Source organism: Notechis scutatus, chromosome 6, assembly GCF_049901735.1.
Source record: "Notechis scutatus isolate UNSWTSFEM ecotype Mainland chromosome 6, rNotScu1.2, whole genome shotgun sequence".
NCBI classification, from domain to species: Eukaryota; Metazoa; Chordata; class Lepidosauria; order Squamata; family Elapidae; genus Notechis; species Notechis scutatus.
This window is the reverse complement of record NC_142014.1, coordinates 26,953,351-26,969,242: the sequence shown is the minus strand read 5'-3', so window position 1 is coordinate 26,969,242 and position 15,892 is coordinate 26,953,351. Positions and strand designations below refer to the sequence as shown.

Below are 15,892 nucleotides of genomic sequence, written 5' to 3'. Positions count from 1 at the left end.
GGGTTTCTCTCTGAAGAAATCATAAATATGATGAATTGTCCAAAAAAGAGAAGTAACCAAAGGATTATGTTAATTTATAGCCAAAAGCGGGTTCCACTGCGTTCTCACATTGCAGTCAAAATAAATGAAAGCCAAAAAGAGTCCAAATTTATTTAGTATTAGATCTCTGTCTTGCATTTTTCCATGGTTTTCAGAGTAGCAGAGCTTTCTTTCCCCAAACCTCATTTTATGCTTGCCGCAATCCTCTAAGGTGAGCCAAAACTGATTGCAAAATACAGGTAGCCCGTGACATACAATTGGAACTAGAATTTCCATTGCTATATTTCAGTGCTTTAGAGGCCGCTCTAAGCAGTTTACAGCCAGTTGCCCCCAACAATCTGGGTCCTCATTTTACCAACCTTGGAAGGATGGAAGGCTGAGTCAACCTCGAGCCAATCAAGATCGAACTGCTGGCAGTCGACAGAATTAGCCTGCAATGCTGCATTCTCACCACTGCGCCACCATTGCAGAGATAGCAATAGCACAGACTTATATTCCACTTCACAATGCTTTACATAGCCCTCTCTAAGTGGTTTACAGAGTCAGCCTATTGCCCCCAACAATCTGGGTCTTAGTTTTACTGACCTCGGAAGGACGGAAGGCCTTGAGCTGGTCAGAATCGAACTGCCGAAACTGCTGACAGCCGGCAGTCAGCAGCTTGCAACCCTGTGTTTTAACCACTGTGCCACCATGGCTCATGTAGATCATGTGACCTCAGGGTGCTGCAACCTTCATAAATACATGCCTATTGCTAAGAGCCCGAATTTTGATCACATGACTGTGGAGATGTAATGGTCATAAGTATGTAGACTGGTAATGCCACTTTTTTTCAGAGCCGAAGTAACTGCAAATGGTTGCTAAATGAATGATTGTAAGTCAAGGACTACCTGTACTTGCTGAGCGTTGTGTTCAGTTCTGATTGCATGATTGTAGCTGCCATCTTAGCTTTTTTTAAAAACATAGCCTGCAAACACCCCTGTAGCCAGATATCTATGTCAGCCCCTCACATGGATCCTGGGGTCTCAAAGGTGCTTTTTCAAAAGGTAACTAGACTTTCTTTCTTTTTCCTGAAGAGGTTTCACTTCTCATCCAAGAAGTTTCTTCAGTTCTGAAGAAATTGTCAGTCTGTATTGAGCTCAACTGAAGAAGCTTCTTGGATGAGAAGTGAAATGTCTTCAAGGACAAAACAAGAAAGTCCAGTTGCCTTTTTGAAAAAGCACCTTTGGAGACAACCATGACCTGGATGACTGAGAATGTCCATAGATATACAGTAAATCATTGTTGCTTTACACCAAGGATCTTCAAACTTGACAGCTTTAAGACTTGTGGACTTCAACCCAGAATTCCTGAGCTAACATGACTGGAGGAGGAATTCTGGGAGTTGAAGTCTACAAGTCTTAAAGCTGTCAAGTTTGAAAACCCCTGCTTTACACTCTATAAAAAACATTTGCTTCCCTCAGTTCTGCTCATCATCTTCCTTGAGCATGATAAAGGATGGATTAAGGACTGAGCTGAAGATATGACTAAGGACAGAACCGGTAGACACCAGAGAAAAGGAGAAATTCTCTAGCCTGAGGTGTTTCACACAAGGAGGAAATAAAATGCTTGCAGTGCTTGGTGAAGACTGGGGAATGAAACTGCTTCTTCAATAGAGATGAGTCTGTTTCTTCAATGCCAAATGATAAACTCATATGGTCTAGAACAGGGGTTCCAATCTGAGGGCCACAGCCAGGGCTGGGATTCTACCGGTTTGGACCGGTTCTATAGAATCAGTTGTTATGATTCTGCGCAGTTCGGAGAACCGGCAAATTGTGCCCCTGGCTGCCCCGCCCCTCTCCTCCCCACCCAGTCAGTCCTTATCTCACATGCGCAACATTGCGTGCATGCCCAACATCGTTGACTGCATTCTTCCCCGCCCAGTCACTCCTTAAGGTATTTCCTTTTTTCCCCTCCTGACGATCAGCTGTTTCTATGATCAGCTGTGCTGGGATTCCCCTCACTTACTTACTGCTTCATCCAGGGGGCTTCCCTGAGGCCCAGGAAGACAAAACATGGAGGGGAGATGTAGCACTATCGGACCACGGCCTGTACGCATCCTGGCCGCGTGAGGCTGGCACACACACATGCAGCCCCACTCATGCAAGTGGAGGGTGCATACGCCTTCCCCTCACACAAACCTATCCCTTCTCCCCCCCCCCTCACCCCACGCCAGGCCACTAGCTGGAAAGGTTGCAGAAATTGGTCGAGAAGCAAGTATTTGGAGTCAACTTGACCGATCATCTGTTGTTTAGGCTCTGTTGCTTGCTGTTGGCTCATCAAAGCGTCCTAGCAACAGATTGTCCTTTGAAACCTGTGGGCAACAGCTGAATTCTCCCCCCATCCAGCTCTTTCACTGCCAAAATGCCCCCCCACCAATATGAATCGAGTAATCTGATTTGGAGAAATGGATAATGGATTTAAACCAGTGAGAAAATGGCCCATATTGCCTCTTAAATCCCAAAGCTTCTTAGATGCCGAACTGGAAAGGATAACTTCCCTGAAACAATTTTACTAAATGTGTTTTAGGTGCTCCCGGGTTCTTTCAAAGACAGAATATCAGCAATACTATGCTGTTGTTGTTGATTGATATCTGATAGAAGTGGTGATCAGCTATTTCAGCTAATTAATTTAGATGCACTTATATATGAAATCGTTAAACTTAAAGTACAGGTATTCTATAATATACAGACTTCTGCATATTCAAAGTATGATCTTCCTTCCAACCTACCTACCTTCCTTCCCTCCCTCCCTCCTCCCTTCCTCTCTCCTCCCTTCCTTCCTTCCCTCCCTCCTCCCTTCTTCTCTCTCCTTTCTTCATTCCTTCCCTCCCTCCTCCCTTCCTCTCTCTCTTTCCTTCATCCCTTCCCTTCCTTTTCCTTTCTTCCTTTCCTCCCTCCCTCCTCCCACACTCTCTCCTCCCTCCCTTCTTTCTTTCCTTCTTGCCTTCCCTCCTTCTCAAATCCAGAAAGAGGTTCCATCTTGTGTTAATGTCAGATAATTTCCCATCTCCCTTTTCATATAGGTCGTCGGTGTGCTCAGAATTGCTATCATGTGCAATGGGATTGCTACTAATTAAGATATTTAAAAGTAGTACCTTTGGGAACATTCCAGTCAAAAATTTTAATTGCACAGTTTAGGATTGAAAACAGCCACTTGAGAGCTCTAAAGCTTCGCTGCCATTAAATATTAGTCTGGTTCATTAGTTAAATTATCTTTGTCCCAAGGTGCTTTTTCAAGAGGCAATTGGACTTTCTTGTTATTCTTTGAAGATGTTTCGCTTCTTATCCAAGAAGCTTCTTCATCTCTGTTCTGTTCTGTTCCATTCCATATTTTCTATTCCATTCTATTCCACATTTTCTATTCTATTCTGTTCCATTCTATTCCATTCTATAATTTTCTATTCTATTCTATTCCATTCCACTCCATTCCTATTTCTATTCCACTTTACTCCATTCCATTCCGTTCCATTCCATATTTTCTATTCTATTCTATTCTATTCTATTCTATTCTATTCTATTCTATTCTATTCTATTCTATTCTATTCTACTCTACTCTACTCTACTCTACTCTACTCTACTCTACTCTATTCTATTCTATTCTATTCTATTCCATTCCATTCCATTCCATTCCATTCTACTCCATTAAAAACTCATCCCATCTCATCTCATGGCTAACTTGTAGAATAACACAGGCCACTATATTAATGGCAGAAGTACTTGTTCATGAAGAGAGAAAGCCAGTGGGGATTTGTTGAATTGAATTCAATTTCCCCATATGAAAACTCTCGGGTATGTAAATTGTACAATTATGCAAAAGGCTCCTGTTTGTTCAAATTGCGTAACCAAGATCTGTTTCTCTTGGAGACCAGTGTAGAAGGTGGCGGGTCTGTTGGTTTCAATCCACTGAATCACTTGTGGTGGGTCTTGAAGGATTTTTTTGAGGCTCACAGCATTACAGCACAGCCAGTAGTCAAGAACATAACATTACAATGACATCCTGCTTATCTGGGTAAAACACCAGCCTCTGTTTGATAGTGTGGATTCTTTCCATACCTGTGGGGTAGGCCAAGATGATTCACCGATGACACTTTAATTAAATATCTCTGCCTGTTGTCTTAAAAAGCATTCACGTACTTGGAAATATAAGCTTCACCGAGGTTAGCAAAATATAGAAACAATCCACCTGTAATTCCTTGGAGGAAAATCCATCCTTTAACTTGATGTTTGCCCAGGTATTCAAAATGAATGACCATTCCAGATAATGTTCCTTTATGCTGGTGTTATTTATTTGTTTGTTTATATAGAAATAGCAAGATTAGCAGGAAAACAGTATTGGGCTAAAGCAATCCAAAGTAAGCTTAGTAAGATTCTTAAACCAAATACAGTGGTACTGTGATGACTATATTTAATATATATATTATATATATATTATATATATATTATATATATTATAATATATATAATAATGTTATATTATTATATATAATATTATATATATATATATATATATATATATATATATATATAGATAGATAGATAGATAGATAGATAGAGAGAGAGAGAGAGAGAGAGAGAGAGAGAGAGAGAGAGAGAGAGTTATTCGGGTTTTCTCCCACGTAAGATTGGAAGTATCTAGGCAACGTTTCGATGAAGTCTCATTCATCATCTTCAGGCTTGTGTCTTCAGCTCTGTGCTTCTCAGAGTGATGTGAGTTTGCAGCTGCTTCTTCCTTTTAACTGCTAGTGGGGGTGTGACTTGATTGGGTGGGGGCTTGGCTGTGTTCTGATTGGGTGGGGGTGTGTTCTCATTGGTTGGGGGTTTGGCTGTGTTCTGATTGGTTGGGGGGTTGGCCGTGTTCTGATTGGCTGGAGGTGTGTTCTGTTCAGGTGGGGGCTTGGTTGTGCTCAGGTTAGTCTTAGTTTCTGGGGGATTTGAGCTGGTGAGCTGTGATCTTGCTGTTTGGCTTCGAGTTCGTGGTCGTGCCACATCTTCATGGTGGGGGTCAGTTCGCTTCATGTATGGCTCGGAGGGGTTTGAAGTGGGTAGTGATGCAGCTGCAGTGCGGCTTCTGGTCTGTGGTCGTGTCTCATCTTCTGTGTGGGTGTGAGTCTGCTTTTTACGTGGAAGTGTGGTGGTGGAATCCTGTGTGGCCCTCGTGGGTGTGGGTCTGGTGTCATTCTTCATGTGAAGAAAAGTCCAACACAGGGAAGCCACAGGTCATAGCATCAACTTCAATGGCACCAAAACCCTAGCCACTATAGAAAACCCCAGCCACAGAATCATCAGAGAAGCCATAGAGATTGAAAAAAGACCAGAAAGCATGAATAGAAGAGATGATTCCACCAGACTGTCAATCATTTGGAAGCCTGCACTCACAAACAAAAAAATCTCCACACCACAAGCCAGGCAAACACCTGGGCACAAACAGATCCCCCCTGATACCTCCAGCTCAAACACACCCCAACCAGGCACCCAGATGAAACCTAGCTTCCTAACTAATCATAGCCGTCCATTTACCTGGAGCCAAGCTGCACTAAAGGCCTCCAATAAAGTAACACAATGTTGCCAGCCAATCAAGATACAAAAAGAGCCAAAAAACAGACAGAAAATATTAGAAACACCAATCAAGCAGAACACAGCAAACTCCAAGACCAATAAACACAGACCAAGACTCCCAACCAATCAGGATGAAGAAAAAACCATTCTGGCACAGCAATAGGCTGCCCCAAATTTAAATCTGAAACCACTGTAAAAGTCTGACTCACAGATGAACACTATACAGAAGCCTGATGATGGCAGATGAGATTCTGCCGAAACGTTGCTACAACTTTAAAAGCACAACTACAATGACGTGGGAAAATACCCGAACAAAGCTGAATGCCATACATGTAAGTACCATGAAAACTTAAGAAAACAAATATTATATTATATATATATATATATTCTTAAGTTTTCGGGTTATTATATATATAGTATAGTACTACTATGACGTGGAAAATACCGAACAAAGCTGAAGGCTATATATATATATATATATATATATAAAAATATAAATAATATATATAATAATGTGATGATGTCTGATACAAAAGCAACAAAGTCACAAAAATAGATAAAGTCCCTTTAATTCCTCCAACTTGGGCCCCAATGTCCAGTTATCATTGGCTGGAGAAAAAACTCTCCCAAGAACAGTCTTTAAAAGGAAGAAATTCAGTCCAAAGCCAAAGTACATATAAATTTTAAATAAAAATCAACACAAACCATGCTGCAACAATTAATGAGACAAGGCAGGATAAGGAATTCCAGACTTCAAAAGATAACAAACCACACACAGTTGAGAGGATGCCAGAACCCAGATAAGCCTCGACAAACAAATATAATTCATGCTTTGCTTCCAGCAAGGTGCTGTGCGCAAACACCCTTTTTAAATCCTGTTTTCCCAGCTGCAGGTAATGAAGGGAACCAGGGCCCTTTTCTCCCCCATAACCCCATAACTCATGTTGCTCCCTTTTCCGTTCCTCCTTGCGTGCCCTAGGATGAAGAGGGGGTAGTCCTGGGTCTTCCTCTGAATGCCCAGCCGGATTGTGCCCTTCCCCAGTTTCCTCCACAGCCACTGGAGCCACACTCCCACCCCCTGTCAACTCCCCGACCTCCCCCTCAGAATCAGATTCCAACAGGGGCATGACAGGTACCTCAGTACTCAAGGTTCTAGGAGGCGCGATGAGTACCAAAAACAACGAGTAACAAACAATTTTTCCCCATAAGGAATAATGTAGTGAGTCACAAGGAGGCCAACCCTGACAAGTTCTATCTTGTGAGTCAAGTACCAAACAAATGATGAGTACCAGGGCAAAATTTTCACCTCAAAGCAGTTGAGAACTGAGGTATTACTGTGTCAGGGAATTGCACAGCGGTGTTCAAATGGTGTCAGAGATGCTGATAAGAACTTGTGGTTTTATATAAATAAATATATTTACAGTAACTAAGAGAGGCAAACAGGAGCATAGTCAGGTAAGTTAAAAGAAAGAGGAAAAAAAAGGTGAGAAATAAGGAAAGTCCCCCTTTTCTCTCACAGCAACCTATCACAGCTCAGATTGCGTTGCAGTGGCTAACTCTCTTTATCCAATTAGTTGTAACTGTGGGTTCTTACTTGTGGTCCAATCCTTCACTGCTCCAGCTATTACATTTTAAATATCTTAACACACTGTACCAGCAAACCAAAATCTAATGATATTTGAAACACCGTCCCTCCAAGAAGTCACTGACTGAGCTGGACATATTGCTGTAAATAATTTTATACAATCAGGAGAATAAATAACAAAGCTTTTTTGTTGTTGTTCTAAGGTTCATGCACCTAGACGTTAAAATAAGCTCTCATTTTCTTTGTTTAAAAAGTATTTTAATTGATTTCATAAATGTTGCCTCTCAAAAAGCTTTGGATAGGAACTTTCATCAGAATATGATCCTAGGCTCTCTTCTGGATTAGGCAATGTGGTTTAGGCAACCACAGGTAATATAATTGCAGGATTTTACAGGTATTTGTGGGAAAACTCTAAAAAGCCATCCTCATTTCCCAACTAAAGTTCTTCTTAAATAAAATCAGGGTTTACCGGAATTTAGTTGTGTAAACTCCCAAGAAGGCAACTTTCACTAGTTATTCTGATAAGTTTATGTTGTTTGTATAAAATAGATTCCTTTACAAATAAATGCTGCCTGAACAAGACAAATCATATTTTAAACAATTTTACTCTCCAGTAGTCGAGTATACATTGAAAGCTACTCAGTTTGGAAAGATGTATTTAGGGTTTGGATTTCCTGTGTATTTGAAATGTATACATGACAACAGATGTCATCCAATTAAGGAGATGTTCCACCAATAAAGAAAAAAATGGTATATAACTGTTTTTCTTTAAAAAAAAAAAAAGGTTAGCGGCAGTTGTTTGTCAAATTATTTTTAAGAACTTAATTGGGAACACAACGTACATACCCTTGTTGATGCAACATTAATTAAACACAGTGCTATTGTTTTGTTAGCTGCACAAAGATGTTAAGGCATATTGTACATGCTGGTAAGAGGTGGAATATTTTATTTTTAACTTCATTAAAATTTTCCTTTTTAAATAAGATGATAAATAAGGAGAGAGAGAAAAGGAAAAAAGGGTGTTATAACACTTTCTGGTGTCTTTCCAGAAATTTATTTTTAGATCTACGAATAATTATTTGCTAGAATTAAGCAAAAGTTATTTCTTTGCATCTGTACTATTTTGCAACCAATTCACTGAATATTTTCTATAGAATATAATAATAAACATCTTTATATGCACGATCCCATAATATTTCACGAACAAGGACATTCTTGTATCTTTAAATATTGCCATGGAAAATATTTGGAGTCATTTAGTATAGTATTAGGAGCATCAATTTTACGAAGGAGCTCATACTGTGTTTATCTTCAAAACAGAACAGCTTAACTGAGAAATTATAGAATATGTTTTTTAAAATAAATGTTATTAATTTTCTATTAATTACATTTCTTAGTGCTTAATAAACATAATGACATCTGGATATTTAATTTGCTTATTCCATTCTTGCTCTCCACCCCTTTTTTCCAACCATTGGTAAAATAAATTACATGTTTGATAATATTCTGTGTCTTCTTTCTATTTGATTTTCAATGTAAGTCTATTCATTTCTGCACAAGTATCTTCTTAATTATCTCTTCATCTTGCGGTGTTTCTTCATCTTTCCAATATTGTGAGAAGATAATCCTCGCTGCTGTTAAGACATGTAATACTAAATGCATACTTTTCTTGTCAATTTTTTCTGATATCATCCCTAATTAAAAACAGTTCAGGTTTAAAATCTACATGTTTCTCTGTTAACTTTTCTAGCCACCTGTGTATCTTTGCCCAATTTTTTTTTTAGAACAAGCCCACCACATATGATAAAATGTGCCCATCTTTTGATCACATTTCCAATTTAGAATACAAATTATGTTGTGTTTGGCAAAATGCTCATATCCTTTCTCTACTATTTTACGTAGAATATTACAAATGTGGCATATTTCTCTACCTTATATGTTGCAATAGGGAATCACACGGCATCGCATTTGATTCCAAAGGAAAATTATGCCTACTATAACCCAGGAGAGACTTTTTATGAGGTTAGGGAAAACCTTTGAAAAAAAAAAGGTTTTCCAGCACAAGTACAAAACATTCCTTTTTAAAGGGTTAAAATAACCATGTCCTTTACAAGGTTTATAGGGCTGCTTTGGAAAGTGTGTCAGCTGTCTCTAATTGCACAGCCACCTCTCAGGGGATGTGGCTGGGGTTTTCCTTTATTGGAAAATTTAAATTCATCAAATATAGATTTATGGTGGAATCACCATCTGGTCTAACTCCTTAACCTACAGGACAGAAGGGCTCCTATTTTTTGACTTATGTCGAGAGGTTATCTTGATTCTTTCAAAATGCAGATTTCTTTTCCCAGTATAATTCTCCTGATTAATAAGCCATTTTCTGAGGGAGACATTTTGTCTGCTTAATCAGGGGTGACATGATAGCAAGTGTTCCAGTATTTGAGGGGTTGCCACAAAGAAGAGGGAATCAAGCTATTCTCCAAAGCAGGGGTCCCCAACCGCCGGTCCGCGGACCGGTACCGGGCCGGGAACAAGCCTTACCGGGCCGCTGGTTGCTGGGCACCACCATCTTTTTGGTAAAAGTGCTTCCGGTGAGCTTTTCCGGTAGAAAGCTCACCGGAAGCACTTTTTCAAAAAAGATGGCGGCACCAGCGCTTCCGGTGAGCTTTTCCGGGAAGCACTTTTTCGTCAAAAAAAGATGGCGGCGCCCAGTTGACGCCGGTACCGGGCCGCGGCGCCCAGCTGATGCCGGAACCGGGCCGCGTCGTCGAAAAGGTTGGGGATCCCTGCTCCAAAGCACCTGAAGGCAGAACTGGAAGAAACAGATGGAAACTAATCAAGGAGAGAACCAAACTAGAAATAAGGGGAAATTTCCTGACAGTTGAGAACAATTAACCAGTGGACTGACTTCCCTTCAAAAGTTGTGGGTGCTCCAATACTGGAGGTTTTTAAGAAGAGATTGGACAATCATTTGTCTGAAATGGTCTAGGGTTTCATGCCTGAGCAGGGGTTGGACTAGAAGACCTCCAAGGTCCCTTCCAACTCTGTTATTCTGTTATAATGGAATCTCATCTCAATTCCCATTTTCCAATATGCCCATGTACTGTATCTCTATTTCTAGGAACTACCTTCTCTTTGGTGTGGGTTTTCAAATGCCTATGTATCCACCCAGGGGACTGCTCCATTATATATAAACCATAATAATGCACATATATTTGATCCTTCTGCTTCCTGGAGCCCCTTAGGATTTCTCACAAATCTACAATCTTGATTATTATTATTTTTTTATGTTGGGTTTACACTAAGTCTCACAGCAGACATTCATTTAATAAGAATTGGAACTCTTGCTATGGAAGAAACATATTTTTCCTGAAGCTGGAATCTAATTTTTTTGACTTATTTCCCACTCACTTTGAGGTGACGCTTCAATCTTGAGGCATCTCCACAATGTCCTTTGTTTTTGTTTTAAAGGAAGGAGTGGAGTTGGGGGGGACTTTTGAGGGAATAATTTTCGCTTTCGAAGGATTTCATTTCAACTTTTGAAGCTTTGCTGTTGGAAAGGCTTCCTTTAAATTATGCCCTGGAGTTGGCTTCAGACAGCAAGATGCAATGCAAACTGGCCTACTCTTAGGACGATGATGCTATCCGCTGCTTAAGAGGAAGTGAAAGAGGAGAAAGAGGAAAATCTCTCTTTTAAAGAATGACTGAACCTAAGCAGGAAAATCCACATTTTGGATACTCCACATTTTGGATAGAGAAGTATTGGGAGTTTTGCAGCAGTAATTCAGCGCCAGAAAAATAAATCCAGATGGCTGATGCTTCATTTAACATCTTTATTAACATAAGTAGATTTTACAAACCAGTTGTAGATTTCTCCAACATGGAGCAAACTCAAACAGAAACATGTTGCAAGTTCAGAGCAGAGCTCTAGTTTTCAGCAAGCAAGTTAGGTTCATCTTCAATAGACAGATAGCTGCAGAGTTGCAGAGCTTAACATAGAGCCACGCCTAGACTATTTTTAGTTTCAGTTTCCAGCCTAGGCTACTTCTAGTTTCAGTTTCCAAACTATCCTCATTGGCTGATTTAGTTGCTATGCCTATTCATTGGCTGACCTTGTTACCATGCTCTATTCCAGTTCATCAATATACTCTGACAAGAAGACCATTGGTTTGAAAGAAGGGTGAAAGAATCCCTCTATGTTAGAACTGAATGCCTCTCCCTCAGTAGGGAGGGAGGAAAATGGCACCACTGTGAACAATGAAGTCCTTTCAGCAGTTCCAAGAAGATTTCACAAACAATTGCACCCTGTTGTTGGGGGCTCAGAAAACCCCCCAAAGGACCTCAACAACTCTCAGAGAGAGTGCTAACAACCAGATGACTACAAAGAAAGTCATCTGGCCATCCACCCCACCAACCCCATCCTATCAAAACCTATCCTTCTATCCCCCCACCATCAGAATTGACAAAGCTTCTTGGATGAGAAGTGAAACCAGAGGTGCTATTCAGCAGGTTCTGGCCAGTTCTGGAGAACTGGTAGCAGAAATTTTGAGTAGTTCAGAGAACCGGCAAATACCGCCTCTGACTGGCTCTGCCCCCATCTCTTCTCTGCCTCCCGAGTCCCAACTGATCAGCTGGGTCTTTTTTTGTTGCCCTGCACAGGAGAATGGAGCTGGAAAGCAGGTTAGTGGGGTGGAGAGGGAATGGGATTTTGCAGTATCCTTCCCCTAGAGTGGGGTGGGAATCAGGGGTGGGATTCAAACATTTTTACTACTGGTTCTGTGGCTTGGTGGGCATGGCAGGGGAAGGTTTCTGCAAAATCCCCATTCCCTCTCCACCCACTAACCTGCTTTCCAGCTCTGTTCTCCTGTGCAGGGCAACCAAAGAAGACCCAGACTATCAGCTGGGACTCAATGTGAGGTAGGCAATAGATGAGGGTGGGGCCAGTCAGAGGTGGGATTGGCCGGTTCTCTGAAGTACTCGAAATTTCCGCTACTGGTTCTCCAGAACTGGTCAGAACTTGCTGAAGACCACCCTGGTGGGAATGGAGATTTTACAGTATCCTTCCTCTGCCATGCCAACCAAGCCACATCCACAGAACTGGTAGTAATTTTTTTTGAATCCCACCACTGAGTGAAACATTTTCTTCCTCAAGGAAAAAACAGTCCAGTTGCCTTTTGAAGGGAAAAAGCATCTTTGAGACAACTATGACCTGGTTGACTGAGAATCTTCACAAACATTAAACAGGAAAAAGGCCAGAACGTGACAGAATCACTACCAATATTTATGGAAATCTTGATCGAATCATAAATTGAGCAAGTTGCTGGAAGTAAAAGAATCTAGAACTTTAGTAAAAAGCTTACTGAGAGAGATGGAACTTTGAAATTCAGTTTATCAGGGGAGAAGAAAAATCAGCGTCATCACCACATTACTCAAACTAAAACAGAGACTGAGTAGAAAAATACAAATACATCTGACAAACAAATACATCTGACAAACTCAGTTGCGCCGATGGAATCCAGTCGTAATTAATCCTTGATCCTCGCAGTCTCATTATTCTGAGTCTCAATTGCATTGATGAAAGCATATTCTATCCATGGCTGTTTATTATGGTCCTGCTTTGAGTTTTTCTTCAGTCCTCTTGTGGGATCTGCCGGCTTTTAATTCTGGTTATTTATTGACGGGGAATTAAAAAGAAAAAAGCTTGGTTCATTAATTTGGATTAGAGCATTATAGGCCTGGCTGCTCAAAAGTCTCTTAAGGCGATGATGGGCTGCCCATTGGTGCTCATTATGGAATAATAGCTTAATTAAAAGGGCTTGGCGTGGAAGAGATAACATGCCTGAGCATGGTCCCTGGTCCCCCGGGGCAAAGGGTTGAGAAGGTGCACTCAGGCATGAACTTGCTTCTGGATTCAATCTTGTAATAATTAGAACATAACAAGGAAGAGGCTAAGCCACGAGGAACAATCAGGAACATGGTTCCCAGCATTTCGATGCTTACTAGATGTCAGACTGGCCGTTCAGCAGGTTCGTGGACTTCAGAAGACATCCTAAATAGCTGTAAAGGAGGGGAAGGCTAGAATACCGTATTTGCCGGCGTATAAGACGACTTTTTTGCCCTGAAAAAGATGCCTCCAATTGGGGGGGTCGTCTTATATGCCGGGTTGTCTTATACGCCGGCAAATAGTAATTGGGAAGCACTGCGGCTGCCCGCGGCTGAGGCACTTTTGCGCACCGTGGAAACGAATCCCGTGAAGCCGAAAGGAGCAGCCAGCCTTCTCCCAGCTCCCAAGGAAACGCAGGCTCGCACGCCCGAGCTCCGCTGAGGTATCCGGCTGGGACTGTCAGGAGTTGTTACCGCTGGCGCGGCTCGCGCGGCTCCAGTCCCGCGTTGCCTCGGGAAGGAAAGGCAAAAGCGCGGCTCTTCCTTTTTGCCTTTCCTTCCCGAGGCAACGCGGGACTGGAGCCACGCGGAGCCGCGCCAGCGGTAACAACTCCTGACAGCCCCAGCCGGATACCTCAGCGGAGCCTGGGCGGTGCGAGCCTCGCTTCCTTGGGAGCTGGGAGAAGGCTGGCTGCTCCTTTCAGCTTCACGGATTCGCTTTCCACGGTAGATAAAAGTGCCTCAAAAAAAAAAAAGTGCAAAAGTGGAAGGCGTGCGGAAGAGGGGGCGAGTATATAACAAACGATATTTTGAGTGGAAATGTTGGGGGTCGTCTTATACGCCGGGTCGCCTTATACGCCGGCATATACGGTAAATATCTGAGGATGAAGCCAACGTTGTGGTCTTCAGCCTTGAAAGGAGATTTGGTAGCAAAATCTTGGGCTGGCTGTTCTGACCTAGGCTTCGCAAAATCACAAAGCAGACTCCTCATCTCTTTTTATTAGGCTAATGTGAATTCCTATCATTCACATCCAGCAAAGTCCCGGCAAACAGTCTTTCAAGGGTGAAGTGAGTGATACCTTATCAAGCTTGGAGAGCTGCCAGGCTGATAGCCTCCAAGCGCAATGCTGTACAAGAAAATACTTGGCAAAGAGTCTCTGAGAGTCACAAACAAATCTTCACACTAATTAAACAAACTAATTGTTTCCTGTAAACACCCCTCCCCTTTCGCGCTTCTTTTATTCCTAATGGGAGGGGCCATTCATCGTCCACCTGTGCCCTTGCTCCCGAGTCGATCCTTGTTCCTTAACTGTTCCCTTCTCCTGGCAGCTCTGTGCATGCACACATCGGGATCAGGCTCCAGCTGTTCTTCTGCCGCACTGATCTCCGACTCTGAAGGCAGCTGATAACTGATGGACAGCTCTGGCCCCATCTCTGCCTCCGACGCAGAACCCTCGCCTGAGCCTTCCCCAGACTCCAGGACTGGCCCATGTTCCTCCCCAACCTCCTCACTATCCGATTCTGCCGCCAGCTCTGCTGGCCACTGATGGGCCACAGCACTGGCCTTGACCTGCAGCATTATGAATAAGTTGCAAGGGTTGTAAAACTCTGATATTTTTCTTTTCTATGCCTTTAAAGCTGACTCCTGTCTCTTGTTAATACATGCTAGGAAGGGAAAATATGACACAGTATATTAGACCTGCCATCAGTGATACACTTCCTATACCATACTGTTCTCTGGGAGACGAATAAGTTGACTCTACTTAGTTGTGAGAGTTTACGAGTAGTCATCAACTTACGACAGTCACAATGGTGCTGAAAAATATGACTTACAACAGGTCCTTGCACTTATAACCACTGTAACATCCCCATGATCGCATGATCAACATTCAGATGTTGGCAACCAGCATGTATTTATGATGGCTGCAGTGTCCCAGTGTTATACGATCACTATTTGCAATTTTCTAGCCAGCTTTCAAGAAGCAAAGCCAACCAGGAAATCCATATTTGCTTAACAACCATGTAAATTAGCAACAGCAATAACACTTGTATACTGTTTCACAGTTTTTTCAGCCCTCTCTAAGTGGTTTACAGAGTCGGCATATTTGCACCTCAAACAATCTGGGTCATCATTTTACCGACCTCGGAAGTATGGAAGGCTGAGTCAACCTTGAGCCAGTCAGGATCGAACTCCTAACATTTGGCAGAGTTAGCCTGCAATACTGCATTCTAACCACTGCGCCACCACGGCTCTTTGCTTAATGACCACAATAAAAATAGTTGTAAAATTGGGCGCAACTCATTTAACCACTGTGGTTAGTGCAGAAATTCTGGTGACAATTATAGTCATAATCAAGGACTACCTTTATAACTAAGATCATCCAATGGTTACAATATCAGTTTTTTTCCTTTATGCTTTAAGGATCCCTGTCACGTATTGCCGTTTTTCACTTTGTACCTTGGCAAGTATGGCGCGTGGCACTTCATTTTTGCTATACCATGCCTTGTGTGTGCATTTTGAATAAGGGGGTGTTTAGTAATTTATCATACCCTCTCCTGGGAAATCTATCGCAAATTATGCTGGTCTGCTGTGATTTATCTTCCCTAAGTTATTCCTAACTCAGGGAGCATGCATTATTATGCTTTTTCCGCCAACAACAGAGCACAGCAGAACTTACCATCCATCAAAAAATAAAATAAAGTTGAAATATGGAAAATTAAGAATGGTGGCAAGGACTCTCTCAGAAGAGAATGTCGAAAGGATAATGTATCACTTAACAGGGCTATAAATACT

At 41.9% G+C, this 15,892-nt stretch overlaps 1 protein-coding gene across 5 annotated transcripts in view; it reads left to right on the top strand.

Annotated features, from left to right (window-relative positions):
* RELN (reelin) overlaps positions 1-15,892 on the top strand; it is a 371,671-nt gene that overhangs the window by 160,263 nt on the left and 195,516 nt on the right. The window lies entirely within an intron of this gene.